This window comes from Garra rufa, chromosome 4 (assembly GCF_049309525.1).
Source record: "Garra rufa chromosome 4, GarRuf1.0, whole genome shotgun sequence".
In the NCBI taxonomy this organism is placed as follows: domain Eukaryota; kingdom Metazoa; phylum Chordata; class Actinopteri; order Cypriniformes; family Cyprinidae; genus Garra; species Garra rufa.
Window position 1 is genome coordinate 20,253,766 of NC_133364.1, and position 22,140 is coordinate 20,275,905.

The 22,140-nt window shown below is 35.4% G+C and overlaps 1 protein-coding gene across 2 annotated transcripts in view; it reads right to left on the reverse strand.

Annotated features, from left to right (window-relative positions):
- pparaa (peroxisome proliferator-activated receptor alpha a) overlaps positions 1 to 11,425 on the reverse strand; it is a 70,055-nt gene extending 58,630 nt beyond the window's left edge. The window contains exons 1-3 of one of the 2 annotated variants that reach the window (XM_073838824.1): positions 11,064 to 11,425; positions 10,134 to 10,204; positions 7,369 to 7,421 (exon numbers count right to left, since the gene is read on the reverse strand). The gene's annotated coding sequence lies outside the window, so the exon portion shown is untranslated. The remainder of the gene's footprint in view (positions 1 to 7,368; positions 7,422 to 10,133; positions 10,205 to 11,063) is intronic. The other variant, XM_073838825.1, reaches the window with a different exon arrangement.
- Positions 11,426 to 22,140: the final 10,715 nt, after the last annotated feature.

Below are 22,140 nucleotides of genomic sequence, written 5' to 3' on the forward strand. Positions count from 1 at the left end.
TAAAATAGCTGTTTTCTATTTGAATATATTTTAAAATGTAATTTATTCCTGTAATTTCAAAACTGAATTTTTTGCATCGTTACTCAAGTCACATGATCCATAGGAAATCATTCTAATAATCTGATTTGCTGCTCAAAAAACATTTATTACTGTTATTATTATTATTGTGTTGAAAACAGCTGAGAAGAATGTTTTCAAGTTCAGAATAACAGCATTTATCTGAAACAGACCTTTTAAATGGTATAGTGTATAATGTTACAAAAGCTTTTCATTTCAGATAAATGCTGATCTTTGGATCTTTCTATTCATCAAAGAATCCTAAAAAAAAAATGTACTCAACTGTTTTAAATATTGATAGTAATAATAATAACAATAAATGTTTCTTGAACAGCAAATCAGCATATTAGACTAATTTCTAAAGGATCATGTGACACTGAAGGTTGGAGTAATGATGCCGAAAATGTAGCTTTAATCACAGAAATAAATTACATTTTAAAATATATTTAAATAGAAATCAGTTATTTTAAATAGTAAAAATACGTTAAGATATTACTGCTTTTGCAGTATTTTGAAACAAATAAATGCAGTCTGGGTGAGCAGAAGAGACTTCTTTAAAAAAAAAAAAAAAAAAAAAAAAACATTACAAATCTTACACTTAGTAGTGTATGAAATTCTTTTCAAAGCAATACGTCGTAACCTAGGTTCAAATACACTCTTAAAAATAAAGGTTTTTTACTGGCATCAAAAGTTCCATGAAGAACCTTTAACATCCATAAAACCTTTATACTCGACAAAAGGTTCTTTATGGTGGAAAAAGGTTCTTTAGATTATTAAAATGTTCTTTACACTAAGAAAAAGTGTTCACTGAAAGGTTCTGTAAGGGACCCAAAATGGTTCTTCTATGGCATTGCTGGGAAAAATCTATTTTGGCGCGTTTATTTTTAAGAGTGTAGTGATATAACATTTTAAAGTAAGAAATAGTTGTCATAATTTAATCACTTTAAATATAGGAATATGAATTTTTGTACTCTGTAGAACTCAGAAAGAGAGCTTTTGAAGAATGTCGACGCTTCTCTTTTCCATTCAATTAAAAGCCGATAGGGACCAGGAACCGTCAAGCTCCAAAAAAAGTCAAAATGCACCACAGAATCATCTAGGAATGACTTTACGAGAGGAACGGACTAAAATTAAAGTCATCATTCACTGAAATAATATGTATTAAATCCTGCCTCACAGCTGTAGTTATAATTTAGTTTCACGTTATGGGAAAAAAAAGCAGCTTGGCCATTCTTCTGTAAATAACTCAATTTAAACTAGAATAAAGAAAGTCAAATAACATTACACTAAGCAAATAAAGACAGAATTGTAATTTCAGGTGAACTATTTCTTTAATTCAACTAAAGGAACGCAACTAAACTGGTACTTACGCATTTACACAAAAGCTGTAATTTTTAAAAATGTGCAAAATTTAAAAAGAAGATACGCCAGAAACTTTTGGCATGGGTAAGCGCATGTATGTGCGCATGTATGCATGAGCGTGACATATGGAAAAGTACAGAGTTAAAGCTCTGAGGATTGGGCCGTGAGCTCACTCTAGGATTAATTATGAAGACCTGGGACTTGTGGTTCTGTCTATGTGTGCGCGTCTAAGAAGCGACGTGTCAGCACTGCAGCCATTCAAACTGCTTACAAACAACAGTCCTGAATGGCCTCCATTTAATCAGGTATGCTCTGTGCTCTTCTGCCTCAGTGTGCAGACCTACAGACGCACGCATGCACGACCATGCACGGGCTAAATAAGCATGTTCAAGTGTGATAATCAAATTATTGTTGGTGTTTGCTTGAGGGTTACCAGGGGCCTCACTTCAATCTTATTCCCAGCTTAGAATTAATCGCTCACCAGACATCTGAGGTGTTGCTACGCGCACACACACACACACACACACACACACACACACACACACACAAATGCACAAACACATTCCCAGGGAGACGGGCAGAGTTTATCATGACAACCAAGGAAGGGCAAAAGAAAGTTGAGAGACAGGAGAGAAAGGAGAATAAGAGGAGAGAGGGTTCCTCGGCATGTTAGCTTGGTCTCTATTGACCTGTAAACCTTTGTGACTGGAACAAATGCAAATGGCGCTGACTTGCTCACACAAAATACTAAAGGCCTATTCAAATGAGCCACTGCCAACAATGCAACATTGGCCTACCCATGGAGCAGCCCTCGTCTGGAGCTGGGCCTTCAAACTCAACACTAACAACAGTCTAATGAAAAACAAAACAGCTCTATGAGACTTTCAGTCGATGTTTGTTTGAAAAACTCTCATCATTTTGTCTTTCTGCATCTATTTTTCATGTCATGACTCTCATTTAAGAATTAAACAAACTTGAGCCAATGGTCGAGTCTGGCTCGCTGGGGTGCTCGAACAAAAAGCAATGTTTTAATAGCGTCACAGAGGAGAAAACTACAATTAGTTTACTTATAGTTGTCGAAATACTGCCATATCTAAGTAAACACAGCTTTAAGCATGTTCTTTGAAATAGCTTGACAGGCATTTCTACATTTTTGTCTTGAATGCTTTGTATAGAAAAGGCAATCCATCATAGAATAACAAACGGAGCTGCTTAAGGTTGACACAATGGTCACCTGAATTTGGAAAAGGACGATCTACACAAATAAAGAGCTGGAAGGAGCTTTTTCTACCAGATTCTTGTCAGGAGATATCACAATCAGACAAAAAATAGCAGGTTTCACCACTGCAGTATTACTGCAGAACCTGCATAAAATTATATTACTCCACAACCAACAAAAAGTCTTTGCTCTCAAAAAAAAAAGAGAAACATATAAGCAAAGAAAGTGCAAATGCTGCTGTGACAAACAGCATCACTCATTTATCATTATAACTAGAGGGAAGGTGGAAGACGACGTATGAACAAGTTCTACAGGTCACAATGTCAGTCAAATAAAAATCACATTAGTCATAGACGGCGAGCTGAGGTAAATCATTTTAAAACACCATTAGGCACTTGCTGATAAAATCATTTATGCCTGTGCAACTTCTGAGATTTATTACATGCCAAACAAAAAGTTTATGTAATAACATTTTATCCAGGGCTATGATTTTTAACAATGAAATATCTCAAGGACACTGTTCTGTTCAAGCTGGATGATTTTATTGCTGTGTAAGATAATGTCACGAATTCTGAGTATTAGTATCATTATGCAAAGTAAACAGTTCTAATTTGGTCTTTGTCAGTACAAATTCTTGATTCGCTGCAGTTGGGATGAAGTTTGGATGTTGCAATGGCTGAATTGGAAGGTTTTGCTATGATATGAAATTGATATGAAATCCTGATTGCATTAAACCGCACCTACGGAGAGCAGATGGAGTAGCTCACAGTTACACAGATTGGGTTCTTACGTTACAGCTGGACGGAGCAAAACAGAACACATGCATTTTTCAAAGTTGCAATATTTTTAACTTGACACAGTGTCTTGGAAACATCGAAAAAACAACGTGATATGACAAAACCACCAAAACGGTCGTCCGCCTGCATGTGTTAATATGTTTTAAATATATACACTACCAGTCAAAAGTTTTTGAACAGTACGATTTTTTATGTTTTTTAAAGAAGTCTCTTCTGCTCACCAACATGATACGACAAAACCACCAAAACAGTCGTCCGTCTGCATGTGTTAATATGTTTTAAATATATACACTATCAGTCAAAAGTTTTTGAACAGTACGATTTTTAATGTTTTTTAAAGTCTCTTCTGCTCACCAACGTGATACGACAAAACCACCAAAACAGTCGTCCGTCTGCATGTGTTAATATGTTTTAAATATATACACTATCAGTCAAAAGTTTTTGAACAGTACGATTTTTAATGTTTTTTAAAGTCTCTTCTGCTCACCAACGTGATACGACAAAACCACCAAAACAGTCGTCCGTCTGCATGTTAAAATATTTTAAATACATACACAACCAGTCAAAAGTGTTTTTTTTTTAAAGTCTCTTCTGCTCACCAAGCCTGCATTTCTTTGATTCAAAGTGCAGTAAAAATATTTTTACTATTTAAAATAGTAAAAAAAAAAAAATAGTAAAATTTTTTTTTTAAATGTAATTTATTCCTGTAATTTTAAAGTTGAAATTTTAGCATCATTACTAGTCACATGATTTTTCAGAAATCATTCTAATATTGCTGTTCTAGATTTTTTTTATCATTATTATTATTATCAATATTTAAAACAGCTGAGTAAACTTTTTTCAGGATTATTTGATGAACAGAAAGATCAGCATTTATCTGAAATAAAAAGCTTTTATAACATTATACACTATAGCATTTAAAAGCTTGAAGCTTGAAGAAATTCTACTCAGCTGTTTTCAATTTTCAACATAATAATAAATGTTTTTGGAGCAGAAAATCAGAATATTACAATCATTTCTGAATGATCATGTGATTGGAGTAATGATGCTAAAAATTAAGCTTAAATTAAGTTTAAATTTTACTGTTTTTGCTGTACTTTGGATCAAATAAACGCAAGCTCGGTGAGCAGAACAGACTTATTTAAAAAACATTAAAAATCTTACTGTTCAAAAACTTTTGACTGGTAGTGTACATATACATTTATATGCATATCACAGACAAAAACAACAACGCGTCTTATACGAACAGAAGTTAACCTTAAACTTAATTCCCAAAATTTGGACTGTAGGTGACTTTCATTTAATTATCCACCTTTTTCTGAACGTGGAAGTCTCACCCGACTGCAAAATAATATTGATAACTTCAGTTAATTTAACTTATTATTACTATTATAGTGTTAGTTATTAAAAATTAATGAAATACCTATCAAAATACATACATATACTGTATATGTAGTAATTCTGATGTGTTATATAAATGCACTTATAAATCAGCTACTTAATGAATAAATAAATGTAACTGAAATACTGATTTGAGTTTAAATATTTCATTATGTGAGAACAAAGAGACTGCAATGAAATACGACATGAAAAAATGTAGAAAATTGGTTAAATGGGTCAATTTTACAGTTTTAAGGTAAATCAAACACTACTGAAAGAATTCTGTGTGTCACTATTTATCCTGTTAGCATGTAGCTCAAAGAAAACTTTGCACAAACAGGAAATGACTGCAAAGACTGGGATGAAACCAGTTGTGACAGTGTCATGCAGGTCATGTTTATGCCACACGTTACCTCTGCACACACATAAAAGCTTGTGCTTCTTCTTTAAGCTTGTTAGCTTTAAGCTTTGCTAGAGAGCAGGAACATTTCTGCAAAAATGACATTAAGTACTAACAGAGGGTGCATCAGAACACGCACGAAAACATCTGGATGACACCTGTAAACGGCACATGACCTGAGAGTACATCCACACTGCAGGAGACAAGGAAATGGGTATAATGTGTGAAAGAGACGGTTAGATGATTGAGTGATAAAAACAGAGCATCTTCATAAACCAGCTGTTTCACGTGTCTTTCTTTTTCTCCACTGAGACACACTGAGGATATTTAAACATGTGACAAACATCCTAATACTTTTCTGATTGCTTACAAAGTTTGGGAGCATTGAGCCTCAAATAAATAAAGTCATTTGGGAGGTACTGGGAAAAATGAAAGATCAGAAAGACTATGTTTTCGTTCATGTCATGCTAATTTCACGCACGTCGAAATTCATGTAAAAACCAACATGTCAACCTACACAGATTCAGTCACAAAGAAGCCAAAAACCAACTTCACTGCGAAGATAAACCATGTTTGATCAGTGTGGTTATGAACACGGGCACGCTGAAGTGATCACTTTCAGACAATCTGGATACTGCGAAGCTTTCATCCCAAATCTGCCTCTAATTTCAGTCAAACTGATGCAATGGGAGACTAACAGGTCAATCCTCATCATTTTTCTGCCCTGCACACCATAGAAATACGCTCTCAAAGACATGCCCTACATTTGAACAACCCTGCTGTCTGATGAAAGCGTATGATGTTCTGAACATGTAATCGAGTATCAGAACATTTACGATTATGCAATGCATATCATGTACATTTTAATTTGGAAAGGACATGTCTAGAGTACCTGATATCTTCTTCCTTCACTAAACGACCAACATGAAACGCTCACGGAAGATGAATAGAGAGGCCTCCCACACAGAATTCACATTTCAAAGAGACCACACGAACACTGCGAGCCTGCAGACTGGCTGCAGTATGCATTTAGGACTGTAAAACAATGAATATATAATATTATGAAATATGTTAAATAAATATTATTGGGTAAACTTTTGAACATTTAGGTCAAATTTACAAAGTACTTTAAATGTTTTTACATCCAATATGCCTAAGTCACTTTGGATAAAAGCATCTGCTAAATTAATACATATACATTACCAATCAAATTTTTTTTAATGTTTTTTAAAGAAGTCTCTATTGCTCACCAAGTCTTCATTTATTTGATTCTAAGTGCAGTAAAACAGTACAATTTAGAAATATTTTTACTATTTAAAATAACTGCTTTCTATTTGAATATATTTTAAAATGTAATTTATTTCTGTGATTTCAACACTAATTTTTGCATCATTACTCCAGTTACATGATCCTTCAGAAATCATTCTAATATTCTAATTTGCTGCTCAAAAAAACATTTATTATTATTATTTTTATTATTATTATGTTGAAAACAGCCAAGCATAATTTCTTCAGGTTTTTGAATGAATAGAAAGCTCTGAAAAATTTTATATGAAATAGAAATCTTTTGTAACATTATAAATGTCACTTTTGATCAATTTAAAGCATCCTTGCTAAATAAAAGTATTAATTTCTATAATTTTTCTTTCTCCCCCACTAACTCCAAGCTTTGAAATGGTATAGCGTATAATGTTAATGTTAAGCTTTTTATTTCAGATAAATGCTGATCTTTGGATCTTTCTATTCAACAAAATGTACTCAACTGTTTTAAATATTGATAATAATAATAATAATGTTTCTTAAACAGCAAATCAGCTGATTTCTGAAGGATCATGTGATACTGAAGACTGGAATAATGACGCTGAAATTTCAGCTTTGATCACAGGAATAAATTACATTATAAAATATTTTCAAATAAAAAAACGTTATTTTAAATAGTAAAAATATATATATAAAGAAATGCAGGCTTGGTGAGCATAAAAAAAACAAAACATTTTTGACTGGTAGTGTAAATGTAAAAATTGTGAATTTAATAAACGTATTTTCAAGTAATCCTAAATATGAATTCCTTTATAAAGCTGGCTTGTTGTGGCATGGAGTGACACTGCAAATGTGTGTTGATGGATGCATGACTTTGCCAAAATGTCTCTGACCTGCGTAGTCCTGCAACACGCATGTCTGTCAGCGTCGTCCAAAGTCCCCGTACCTGTGAACAACAAATTACAGTGTATGTGCATTCGCTAAAACTCAATTCAAAGCACAAACACTAATGCATTCTAATAACAGTGAACATTCATCCAAAACCGTCGCGAACAGCGCAGCATTTTAATGGGTCACGACCCGGCTCACTTGAGCCTGGAATGTAAAACCGAACCAGAGGAAGCAGAAAAGAACCCTGCAGGGGATTGTTTCATTTGCTCACAGGATTCATTAAGTCATTTTTGACTCAGGATCTCAGCTTCTGCTCACTGTAAGCCCAAAAAATAGATGTTTTCTTGGCAAGAGCAAAAAAACCCAAGTTCAGCCAAAACAGACAATACAGCAGTATAAGGAGCTAAAACACATGCCAGATTGCAGAAGGGCGATTCAGAGCTGAGGCCCAGGCTTTCTCCCCCTCTCCAGAACGATCCACAGTGGAAAGAAAAGCCTTCTCCCTGTCCTCAAATGAACTCAAACATGAGCTTCCTGTTAGACCCTGGGAGGAAACACCCAGCACAGCAACCTCACACTAACAGAGGAAGGCCTTCACTGCCGAATTCTTCTCTGCCTGCGAAATTAGGTCAAGCACTTAAGAGCTCCTCGCTCATACCCACAAGTTCCCTCTCTAAAACGAACGCGCGCACTCGCCGACGCACATAAATCACACGCACGACCTTAGTTCCTCCATGCACATGCACTCGCAAAATGCGTCACCTGACGTCTCCCTGCATGACAGGTAAAACACAACCTCGTGACTACAGAATGTGTGTCACAGTCTGACTGTCCTCTGCTGCACTCTGAATCTGAGCAGCTTAGACACGTCCCCCAGTACTCTATAATGTCCTGTCGGACACGCATCGCTCTAACGGCTCTTCCTCACATCTGTGCAACCTTTTAGTGCCAGCTTCAGACAGGCTACAGGCTAAAAGCTCAGGACACGCCCCTGACCTCAGCTGACACTACAGGCCCCTCAAATCATCTGAGCGCCGCACAAAAGCAAGGATTGATTGTGTGAATGTGTCAGGTTAGACGAGGCGCCTCCCCTCCCTGTGGTGATTGCATTTTAAATTTCAAATGATGTATGCTTTTTTTTTCTTCGTAGGGTTAGCTGAGGTAAACCGGCTTGGATGTGGGCCAGCGATGAGACAGATGAATTTACGACTCTGTCTGCGCAAAGAGTGCATAGGATTGTTCGCCTCTTTGTAATCTTGAAGGGCTTGGTTGGCTTTGCTCAATTATCTGGCGATTTTCGAAGCGTTTTAGCAAAAGATGGCGGTAACGAGTCGTCGTCATTATCAAATCGTTTCGAAAGGCCAAGCAAAATGCTCAGATTACAGTACCGAGTCCAGGTCATGTTGACACATTACATGTTTGGCCTTCTGTCTCTGCTGAAACGCAGCGAGGGGAAAAAGGGGAGAGCGCACTGCAAAACTTAAGGTCGAGCACAAAAGCAGAGGAGGGACGATAAAAAAAAAAAAAAAGTCTGAGAGAAAAAGAATATGACAATACCATACGCCAAATTTCTGTCATCTGTTGCAGAGAGTTTGGGGAGACATTCCTGTGGGATTGACAGTTTGGCGTGGCTGTAGCACCAGGGGCCAGTCATGGAAAGACACTTCCAGCGTGCACACACACTTTACGAACTCAGCAAGAATGCGATCTGGCCTCGGTCGTGCGCTCTCAGCATCGGCCTGGCCTGAGCCTTCCTGCCTTGGGTTACGTAGCTCTGTGTTCGACGACGGTTTGGTTATTTCCCCGACAGGAGATGTAAATGAAAATATATTTTTGGCAAGATAACTCGAGCGCTGAGTGACAACATTAAGACAACTGGAAACAGATTGCAGAAATGACTGACGACCTTTTTCTTCAGTTGTTTTGAAGTGCTGACATCATCTGTATTTTGCATTCTGTCTCCTCCTCTCTCACAAGGTATATGACTTAGAAAAACATGCGTGGAAAAAAATACAAATAAATAGACCTTTCAAAATAATGAATGCCGTTGTTTACAGTGACATTAAGAGCCACGCATATGTTAAACATCTGACTGAGGTTTTATGTAACACCTTAAAAATTCCCAAAACATCTTCATACTTAAATAAAAGAAAAAAAAATCTGCTTAGTTTTAGAAGCTATTTCTATTAGTCAGAATGCAAACAAACAACGACAAGGACAACTAAAGCTGCACATCTAAATTTCTCTAATGCACTCCACTGACAACAAATACAAAACACATTTCACGAATGGATAAATAAATCTGGCGGTGAACAAAATGTGCTTTTGAAATATATTTAAAGTGTATTTAAGTAAAAAAAAAAAAAAGAGGTTTGCTTATTTATGTTTCACACAAGGAAATTAGAGCATAGGCAGGCCATATTAACCTAGGCTAGTAATCGCACAGTCAGCATAACAAATCTCAAAGGATGTTGGTTAACATGTTATAGCATGTGTGTGTAACACACAGAGTGGTCAACAACCAGAGGCAAAGCCTCATAGACAAATAATGAGATGCACGAATCCATGCACTGTTAATAATACATTACAAAACACATATGTAATAAACACGCATGAAGCTGCAGTTTATATTATTCAGTAGTAACATCTGATGTACATACAAAACATACCATTAATCTCACTTTTAGCTTTATAATCACAATCAAGTATTTACACTGAGTTGCTTACTCTGGAAAATTAAAAGAATAAGATAAAGATAAAATCATACCAGATAAAAGGTGGACGTACATTCCATCTCTGAGTTGAGTCCGAAAGAGATTTTCGCCATTTCGAGCACCACTGCAACACACAGACACACACACAGTCTAACATTTCAGAAGAAGCTCAATTCTCACTGGCTGTTAAAAATAAATAAACATCTACAACAATAGCAATGTGCATTTAGAGAAATAAAACCTGGTCACATAACTGGCATGTATTTTGATAACTATAATCATAAACTCTAAAAGGGGCATATTGTCTGAGGACTTTGTTTATGCATGACAGTCAAGGAAGATAATTAGAACTAAGATATTAGAGCATGAATTTTCATTAGAAAGACGTTATATTTTATTTTAGTTGTAATAACACAAGTTAGGATTAATTTATTCATTTCACTATGACACACTGTCGACATCCTCAGTCTAGTTTGATACAGATGGGGTGAAATAGGTCTGTATTTTATAATTCATAAGCCTGGTTGAAATATATGTATGCAATACACATACTAGATTTATTTTTCTGTTAAATAAGACCAGATCAGACTCGTGGTGCTTTCAGAGAACAGAAAAAAATCTACACAAACCCAAATAAGAGAGTAGCACGATCGATTATTTGAAAAGCATGAACAAAAACGTCTGCCCATGAGAAACTGACCTCTTTTCTATCTCTAATGTGTTTATAACTCTATTATTCTTCTCGATATGCACTAATAAAACGAGTTATTCCTCGTTTAATTCATTCGAGTGCGTGCTCGGCAGATATTTTACATTTGATGCCAGGAAAATAAGCTGTGAAAACTAGGCTACAGTTCAATAATGCCCCATATGCCGGCTTCGTATGATTGGCGCATGTAATTTCAAGCTTAACAGCGAAATAAAAACAATGAAGAAAAACAGGACTGAGAGGAGTAAGTAAATTATAATAACGGCAAACTTACATTATTCACGTCCGCGTTTCATCCGCTTCTTAGCTTCATCTGGATGTGCTCCTTTAGTTGTCGTTAGAAACGGGCAACGGCAAAACAAACAAACAAAAGAAACTTGACGGGAGTCGTTGGGAAAACCACGACGACCGTTTTGATTATTCAAGTTCAGGCTGAAATTCTCTGTCGGGCGGACACTTTAACGAGGTTAACACACGACCGTTAATACAGGCTGTCGGCGAGCAAACTATCACAAGCTTCTCATCCACACAAAAACGTGACGACACACTGCGTCTTTTAAGGGTAGTTTGGTTTTTTGTAATCATCAAGAAGAGCTGTTCATCCTCCCTACAGCCACCGGACCGGACCAACAGCCTCACACTACCGTGAACTAGATCACACAAGTTCAACTAAGGTGAACTGTGATTCACACACACACACACACACACACACACACACACACACACACACACACACACACACACACACTCGCACACAAGCGCGCGAGCGCGCGCACCGACCGTTACACAAGAGCCAGACAGCAGCCGCTGACCTAATATCAGCACTAAATAACACACTGTTTATTCTTATTCACATTGGATATAAAATGGTGGTGGCAGTGAGCTTTCTTTTTTTAATTCACGGGCCCGTCGTGCTCGACCCGTTCGGCAGATTTACCTCAGAGACTAGCAGCTCGACGAATATGCAGTGCGTTTTCAAACCGAAGACAAATCTGAGGTAAAAAGTTTCGCCTTGAGACGTTTCTTGTGGTTGATCTCATAGACACAAACACCATACGTAAATAAAAGCAAAGTAAATAAAAGTGTGGTTTTAAAACATCCTTGATGTTTGATATTAAGACTTTTTAATAAGGAAGAGGGTGTTAGGAATTATATTTGCTCATCCCTGAAAAAATAAATAAGACATACTACCTGTTGCCTTGCCGATTTATGCAGTGGTAATAAAATAATTTAGGTAACGTTATCATTTAGTATAAATGTCTACATATTAAATATTTAAAGGCGTTTAACTATTCTATAAAGTTTTTTCATAAATGTTTGTAGATGTCCGTCGTTTAACCCATTTATTCCCATCATTTTTAATGCTCAAGTTAGTTAAGCATATGTATTTTACTTCTTGGATAGTACAATGAAAATAACTTTTTAAAAGCAACTAAATAAAGAAAGCTAGTAAAGTACATGACCAAGGGGGTCATAAGTGTAAACAGTTGCTCAAAGAGACCTAACAGAATGTTACAAAAAATAAAGATAATTTATGTATTTTTTTTCTCTCAGGCACTGTGGTGATATAAATGAGATTTTTTTTTTTTTTTGCTTTTACTGTATTTGATTTACTGTGACATTATTTAAAAGACACAATCTACAATTGTGTAATATGAATCAGTAAGATACTCAAATAAAATGTGACCACTAAAATGTTTACATGTTTATCACCATGATTTATTATCAGACGTTTATACTAGACATTTATATGAAAATAATAGACCTTTTAAATATTATATGTATCAATTATGATAGCTGTATCTGTATTACGATGTGTTTTATAGAACCTTGGCATCAACTTTCAGAAGCCTTTATACCAACGATATTAACATACACTTTCATTTATAGTTATAGTTATAAACTACAAAAAAACTTTTTAGTCACAAACAGATTAAATCGGTTAAGTGAGAAGGACTTCAGGCTATCATGTGATACAATGTTAAACCTGTGTGTGTGTGTGTGTGTGTGTGTGTGTGCGCGCGTGTGTGTGTGTGTGTGTGTGTGTGTGTGTGTGTGTGTGCTATCAAAGAAATTTTGAAGGGCATTTTCATCAGGTTTTGGCTAACACTGTGATGCAAGTCATGCATTCATTCAATCATTCATTCATTATTTAAGGACGTTATCACATAAATTGCAACATTAATATTAAGAATTTGTGTCTAGATGTTCAATATAATTATAGAATGTGTTACATTTTTTAACAGAAAAAAATAATTTTAATAGAAAATAACTGTTTAGAACAAAATTCAGTCATAATTCTAATATTGGCTCTCAGAGCCCATTAGTGTGATTTTTTTTTCCTGCTTCAGGGCTCAAGTCTGTCAAGTCTGCTGAATTTGTGGTTCGTAGTCAAGAATAACAATTTCACAAATGTATTTCTAAACGCAATACCTACTCATAAGAAAATATTTGACTTAAAACAGCCACTTCAAAGAGAGAGAGTAAAGTTTTATCTGTCAGGCACAGAAGTTTTGTTGCAAACAAGACAATATTTATTCAATAAATGTGTTAAAAATAAAATAAAATATAAAATAATATCTTAAAACATTACTTGACCAGAACATGTTATTAAAGAAGAAAAATAAACCAGGTAGAAATGTATTTAAAGAATTGTAGTTAAAAGGATAGGGCTGACATAACTGAATAAATAACTAACACCAGTGCATCTTTTTAACACTCAAGTAAAATATTAGTTCTGATAAAGGGCTGGTGTTGACAGGTATGATGGCTTAAGGTGTATTTCAAAACTCGTCTTGCATTTTTCCCCTCTGGGCACAAAAATCAGACTTTTTTTTATAAATACCGAAGTCATTGCTTCACCACTGTTTAAAGCAGAAGTAGAGGAACAAACTCGATGAACCCAGGTTCATCCATACACACACAGCTAATCAGATTAAAGGGCCGAATTGTGTCCTATGTGTGAACGCGCGTGTGTTTATGTCCTACACAAAGCGGCCTCATGGGAATTAACATGAGACGGTGGCAAGCAGATTATAACGAAGGGTTGTTGAGTTCGCATGACATCACATGTTTGTGTGAAACTTATTCTCGTCTCCAGCATTAATAAAATAAATAAATATATGGAAGAAAAAAGTTAGACATCAATACCAGCACGCGCTCCAAATTTATAAATCAGAAAGTCAGGGAAAGATTTGATTGTTTGACATTTAATACACACAACTGCTGGTTAGAAATTGCTTCCTCAGGCAGGCGATTACCTTGAAAATACTTGGCCAGAATCTATTTAGGTCAAAGGATTCAAAACGATTACACCTGCATTTATAAGATAAAGATGGCGAAATCACACGCCAAATAGAGTCATCGTGTAACAAACTGCATGCGATATTCTGACGCATGTCAATCACTGTGAAACGCAGCGAGAGGCCCGCTGAAGTAGAGACGTCGCTCCTGCGGTGCACCGGCTGCACCTTTTGTCTTTCAGCTAATCACAAATTCAGACCCGGCATCGCTTGCATACTAAACAAGCCCGAATGCTTCGGTCATACACAAGTCAGCTCAAGAGAAGCCTGCTGCTAATTATTTTTTGTGGCCCTGACTGAAATGTGGCACTATTCAATAGAACTAAAGGGCGTAATGATCTTCAGCGGCGTTTAATGCAGAACTTTCTCCACGCCTCACACCGCCAGTGCGTCAGTGTGTATGAGTGTAGGGAGCATTGAGCCCTGGGCTGTGCTAATTTGCAATCAGACACTCTCTTTGAGTTCTGTCTCTATGCCCCCAGACAGTGTAAATGGCAGCTGAGACAAAGCTCCCATTCTCTCTGTGCAGGCCCTCATAGTTTTATTTCAGGCCAGTGCTCTCAGACAGAGGGCATTCTGGGAAAGCCAAGAGATGGCAGTGGCAAAGGGGGCGGGACGCTCACAGAGAGTGCGAGAGAGAAAGGCACGCTGCAACGGCCCCCTACCTCTCTCTACGACCGGCGTCCATGGGCACGCTGCAGTACCACACCCACAACACTTGCACTCTGCCACTGTCTCGCCATTACGAGAACAAACGTTAATTTCATTTTTATAGTTCCAGAATTATCACGATTATTCCAAAACTAAATTAAACACTGCCAATAAATTAAACATCTATCTATCTATCTATCTTTGACTGTTTTGTTGTTTTTATTATGTGACCATGAACCACAAAACCAGTCTTAAGGCTACATTTTTAAACAGATATGTATACAATTAAATAAATAAGCTTTCCATTGATGTATGGTTTGTTGGGATATGACCATATTTGGCCGAGATACAACTATTTGAAAATCTAGAATCTGGAAGTTGTCCTTTAAAGTTATTAGCAATGCATATTACTAATCAAAAATTAAGTTTTGATATATTCACGTTAGAAAATTTACAAAATATCTTCATGGAGCACAATCTTTCCATAATATCCTAATGATTTTTGACATAAAAGAAAAAACTATAATTTAGACCCATACAATGTATTTTTGGATATTGCTACAAACATACCCATGATACTTAAGACTGGTTTTGTGGTCCAGGTTCACATATCTGTCTATTTATTATTGGTTATAGCTAAATAATAATGTCATTGCTTTGAATACAAACTCTTTCTTTCCATGATTGTTCTATCAGTGCTGGGAAGGTTACTTTGTAAATGTATTAGGTTACAGATTACAAGTTACCTATTTAAAATCTAATAAGTAGTGTAACTATTTCAATTACTTAATAAAAATAACGTAACTGATTACATTTGTTTACTTTTTGAATACTTGTTAATCATCATTATCTTTAGGTGGCCTTAACTAATATGTACTTACATTTAAATGAATCATTTGGTGCAATGTACTTATTGTGTACATACATGTTTTTACATTGTATTTATCTTTTTTTTTTTTTTTTAAACCTATATGCAATTACATTTGTAATTAATTTCTGTAATTACCACTGTTGACCCATCCCTTACACCCTAACCCACCCTTAAACAAAGCTATACCACCAAACCTGTCCCTAACCTTACCCATATCCCACCTTCATAGAAGCAAAAGTGTTCTGCAATGCAATATGACCACATTAAGTACATTGTACTTTTTGATGCAAGTACATAATAGTTAAGGCCACCTAATATAAAGTGTGAGCAAAGTTTTTTTTTTCTATTTAGTATGGTTATTGTGCAATAATGCTGCCATCACTTTTAATATACAATCTATCTTTCTATAATAGTTGAAATTCTGTTTTGTTATCTATTTATATACTGTAAGGGTGTACGAAAAATAAATAAAGATATCTCAATATATTCTGATTTTAGGTCTGCCATGGAGAGTGAACTCCCAAAGCTTTAGAGTTTTTTTTTTTTTTTTTTTTTTTTTCATATTTTGAGAGATGGTTAGTGTGCAGGAGTAACAGAAATTAGCCTTCAAGTTTAAATTAACATTTTCTGGGCATTTTTACCTTTATAAGGCCATTTTTTTCCCAACCTAATTAAATGTATGCATCATCTTTTGTGTCAAATTCTAACATTTGATCAATAAATTCAGATAGTACTGATATTTTAAATGATTTTGGAGAAAAAATACTTAGTAAAAAGAAAATATATTGAGTCATTCATTCAACTGATTCATTCAAATGCTGATTCATTCAGTAACAAAAAAAACTTTGTGTTTTGCTCAGAGATGCAAAACAGTTATGACGAAATACAGATCTGGCCATTAAAAATGCGTCTTTTTTCACGCGGCAGCCTGCAATTCAGCACGCGTCGCCACGCGGCGGCCTGCAGGGGCTTTTTTAGGTTTTTTTAAAACGTTGTTGCGCTTCATATAATATCCACCAGGTGGCGCAAGGAACAACATTCTGTGGCCAAGCCCTGCACAAAGAGGGCTATTTGGACAGTATTTATGTCTGTTGTTTCAATATCTGGCGCCATAATCGGTAATTCATTCTGTATGTAACGGCAAAGTATTTATAATTTCGTTTCCTTTTTATTAAGTTAATTTAGAAAAAAAAATTGGAGCATTTTTGTTCGTTAAACGTAAGCTTTTTGTTTCTTAAAGACCAAGCGGCAGACAGTGAGTTGACCTACTCTTTCAATTTGCCTTCTCAAATCACGAATTGGCTAAACTAAAATCCATAGATGTAAAATAAAAGAAATAAATAATAATAGATATAAATATGCGCTATTAGGTGCATATCCAATCGTTTGTGCGGAGAGAGCAAAACACATTTTTAGGACATGAAGGCTCAAGCTCGATCAGTTACATTTTTTTTTCAGTGGAAAATATTTAACCGTTATTTTTTTGTCAGACATGATAAATAAATATGTAGAAAGACTTAAATTACTACTTAACGAAAAAAACAAATAGAAAACAAAAACTGTTTTTATTATGTAGCTAGTCCATAGAGATGCATTTCTCTCTAAAGGCGCGCGTCCAACGAGGATATGAGGACTGTTAACTGCATCATCACTGACTCAGAAAACAGTAGTTTCTAAATAAATAATTAAAATATCTCCTTACTATTAGACAGTCATGGTATTTACTTTTGCCAGTGTTTTGTGGTAAGCTTTAAACAAGGAACCCTTCCAAGCTGTGCTGAACGTGCGCTCAATGCTGCTAACAGGACCGTCATGGTAGCCTGGTCTCGTGGTTCCTCCAGCGCTGCAATTTTTTTTTAAATCACCACTGAATGTCTAAAATATAATTTTAGCCCGCATTTGATCTTTGACGGACTAAAATGCAGGGCTGTAATACGTCTTAAAAGTGGAACATGGAAATATAATGGATGTACTGCGAAAAAAGTTTTATACTCGACATTGTTTCCAAATGGTTAAATGTGAGATTCTGGAAATGAGAATTAAATTTAGCGTGTCGGGTCGGGAAGAAAATTATTCTAAGTGGGTATATATAGGCTATATATTCTAAGGGTATATATATAGTTAGTATCATAGGCGGAGCGTGTGTAAGGCTGGGGAAGGCTTGACCTGGGGCCAAAAAATGCCACTAAATTGGACATATTCCCCTGCCCAAACAAAATCAATATATTACGTCTGTTGACAATAAAATGAAAATGAATAGAAAATGTAAATTGCGGCATTACATTAAGATCAGATAATCTGCACCGTAATTCTTTTTAGGCGTTTTTACAGTGTTATAACGAACCACACACGATTCTGTTGGGTTAGGAATGCAATGTCTATCAGAAGCGTTCAAATGAGTCTTGTCAGTTTTGTTGAGTGCGCGCAACTCTTGATTTTTAAAAAAACCATAAACAACAAAGCTCAGACGCACCTAAAATGTAGCTATAAGTAAGAGATTCGTTACACAGGGAATACAACGAAATCATGGTTTACATTTAAGATACAAGTTCATTTAAGATATAAGATAACATGTATATTGAAAAGTTCTTTAAAAGCATCTGGATGCAAAAATAGTATTTTTTAAAGGTGTTTTTAAAGCATTTGCTTTATGGATTAAAATACTAATAGGCTAATAAATAATTTGCATATCGGACAAAATTGCGTTGCAGCAAATCCTCTAAATTTTAAGATATATAGAACAGAGAAACATAAAATCTGAAAATATAAGCAGCTACAATTATTAAAGTTTTACATATACTCTATGCCAGTATAATTTGTAATTATAATTATTTTATAGTATATTCTATAACATTATAATTTTAATAGAATTATAAAATAAATATAATCAGCCCTGTTTTAGGCTTTTCCTTACTTTTATATTTTAGACATTCATCAATAATGGAGATAAATAGAAAAATTTCTCGCCATTTCTAAATTGGACGTGCCTTTATATAGAAATATCTTTAAATCTTTAGGCCTACAGATTACATAATGAACGTTTCTATTTTCGATTTGAATTATTTCGTTTTAAAGTGGTAATTTAAAGCTTTTGTTCATTGTGAAGCGATGTTCAAGAACAGACGGCAGAAAGCGCATCTTCTGTTTTCCTTTATTTTATAAACGCATGAGTTGTTTATAGGCTATTGTGAGTGCACTAAAATAAAAATGGACCCGTTACAGGTCAGAATGATGTATTACTCCTATACCTTTATAAGCAAAAATGAAGAAATTATTTATTTATTTTCACACAAAAAAAGTGATTGCACTGGTGCCTCCATTTTTTTCACAACCTTTCAAACATCTAACCTCACAATTGTTAATGAGGGTCGTTCGTGTCACTTTTAAACTTGCCATTTCACCTTTCACCTTCCCCCCAACCTATGAATAAAGGTGAGAAGAGCTGGCTTGGCTCCGGGGGGGGGGTGAAGTGCTAGGGGTGTCTCATTTCTCGTTAGGTTGGAAGGGTAGGGGGAAGGGGAAGGGCCAGATAGGCCTCCAAACAAAGAATTTTCGGGACCTCATTTCAAACGAAGGGCTAAGAGAAATTTCCATTTTCCAACATGCCTGCTCACTCGAGCAAGCAGACTTATAAATATAGGTAATTTTTGCCATTAATAAGGATATTTATGACAATTTTTCATTATATGTATATTACCTTTAATCTTGTGTTTGTGTTTATGGTGTTGTTCTGTAAATAAACGTTTGCAAAAAATCGCTAAAGTTTGCTAGCAGATAGCACTGTTTGCACTGATTGATATTACAAAATATATTTTTATGTCATATACACTTGACTGCAAGTTAGAAACATGGAAGGCCATGTGGCGAGGGAATTTCCCACACCCCAGTCATTTAAATCAGTACATAATAATGAAAAAAAAAAAAAAATACCTTACAATTAAAAAGAAGCAGATTTTTACCATCTGAAATTTCTTAAACCAGTGAACCCCTGTAAACATTTCAGTCCAAGGATCCAGTAAACCAATGCGCTCAAATTGAAAGTTCAAAAGGAAATTCAATGGAGTAGAATTTAACACTTTCTCAGAGTTAGATTTTAACACTTTCTGGAGTTAAAATATTAATCATTTGGAGAGTAATTTTAACTCTAAAATTTAGTTAATTATAATTTAAACTCTTTAACCAGTGTTAAAAACACTTCTTAGGGTAAACACAATATGTTTTATGTGGAAATGACTACACTGAAAGCCATACTCTCAACTAGCTGCTTTTATTTCAGGAAATACATAGATTGGATTTTGAAATTCCATGCATGTAAACACTTTGAAATTAACTGCTGTCATAAAATACTGTAAAATCTAACAGCAAAACATTTACATTTAATACATGTCTGCAGTGCCAACAAGAAATGTTTAGTAAAATTGTATACAGCATAGTCAAAAACACATCATTGCATTATATAAAATCAAACCTGAATAATTATAAAATAGTGCAGTAGTATTGTGTAACCAGAGGTAGATATACATCAGATGAAGTAACAAGAAACAACTCCACAGTGATACCAGGATACATTCCATGAATTAGTTTGAGGCGCCTGAATAAAAACAAAACTGAAAGCTGAAGGATGGAGCACAGAGGACAGAACTTAACATTTTGCTTAAATAAGAATACTGCTTGTTCAACTGCCTTGCTCTCAGTTCTTTGACTTCAGTTCTACCTATATCATTATTATATACATTTGTCTTTAAAAAAAAATATGTACAGGCTGGACAGAGCATCATGATACTTTACTTTACTTGAACAGCTCTTCAACAATACCCAAGGTTTCACATGACTGACAAGGCGAAACTTCTCAGTCCAAGACGATGTAAAAGGTGGAAACCTGTGCTTTTGATGTCCCTGAGGAAAGATGATATGGCTGAGGGTTTTCTTTAGTGGCCAGATGATGGTCATCAATACTTTGGCATGACCGAAACACAAGATAAACATCCCTTTATAAACAATAGGCATTAAAGGAAGAGTCCACTTCCAGAACAAAAAAATACAGATAATTTACTCACCCGCTTGTCATCCAAGAGGTTCATGTCTTTCTTTTCTTTCTTCAGTCACAAAGAAATTGTTTTTTTTTTTAAGAAAAGATAATCGTTCAGACAAATGTAAAAATATATATTTTTTTCAATAACATTTTGAAGTATTATTTAATACTTACCAGTCCTTTGACATCCAAAAAGCAAGAAAACATGTAGTACATCAGCTGAGCCCTGGTCATCTTTTTTCAGTGTTGTTTTATCTCAAAAACTTCTGCTGGACTACACAATAACATCAACAACATGTTATTTACAAAATAAATCATAAAATTACAGTCACTTACTCTTTATTAACTGATTACTAAACACATAACTCACCTGAATTGAGAAAATCTGAGAAACAAATTTCGTCCAGTTTTACTACTACTTCCCTCCATCCAGCACTTCTGTCAACATCCTGACAATGAAGAGAAAACATGTAATTTAAAACAACCTGTTAGTGTGATTGAAAATGCAAAATGTTTAATATGAAAGCCACGAACTCTCATAGGTCACGAGTCACTACTAAAACATTTGTAACGTTAGCCGTTACGACTCAAAACATTGCAGGCATTACTTTACACGTTCATGGCTAAACTATGATCGTTTTTAGCCAGGGTAAAGTTAGACTTAGACACTTCAGTTTACTGACATTGCTAGATATTACCTCGTCTCGTCGGCATGACATTATGGAAGCTTAACAGAATGTTTCTTGAGCGAGTCGCAACTTAAATTTGACAGCAAAACACTCGTTTACAAAAAAATAAGGTGAACAGAAAGACGTAAGCTAATATTAGCTTGTTCACATCGAAAAAAAGTCCGCTCAAAACAGCCATGTTTTGCATCGGAGATTCATTCAACACAAAGTTCGCCGCGGTTATTGGCGTCAGTACACTAACGTAACAGCTATAATCAGCTGTCTGTCAGAAGATAAAGAACATTTTGGAGTTAGTTTTTTACCTACCTCATGACGAAGTAGACAACTTCATCAGTCGATCGTGTGGCAGAACCAGGCTCGTGTCATGGCGCGCTCCTGATGTAACGTTATTGTTAAAACGTGCCCCTGAACACCAATGAATGAACTCCGAAATACAACACAGCCAGGGAGTATCCCGTAACACAAACTGTTGTGAAAGTTAAAGAATAAACTCCAAAAATTTAACTCTTTCACACTTTTTTGCCTAACTCCTGATTTTCGAACTCCAGCAATTTGCTGTACACAAATGAAGCATTTACCCACTTCTCAAGGCACCACTACACCACAGATTTGCAATTTGCCGTGCATGTGATAACGCATTGTTTGTTTTGCTTACGGCCATATGTGTACATGTGAATGAACAGTGCGTACACCGTACATTTGTACTTTTTGCAACGCTACAACATTTTTTTCAACATCTTGAAATGTGTGATAAACATCGGCGCATGTCCTCTGATGTAACATTAAGAACTAGCGACAACGTATGA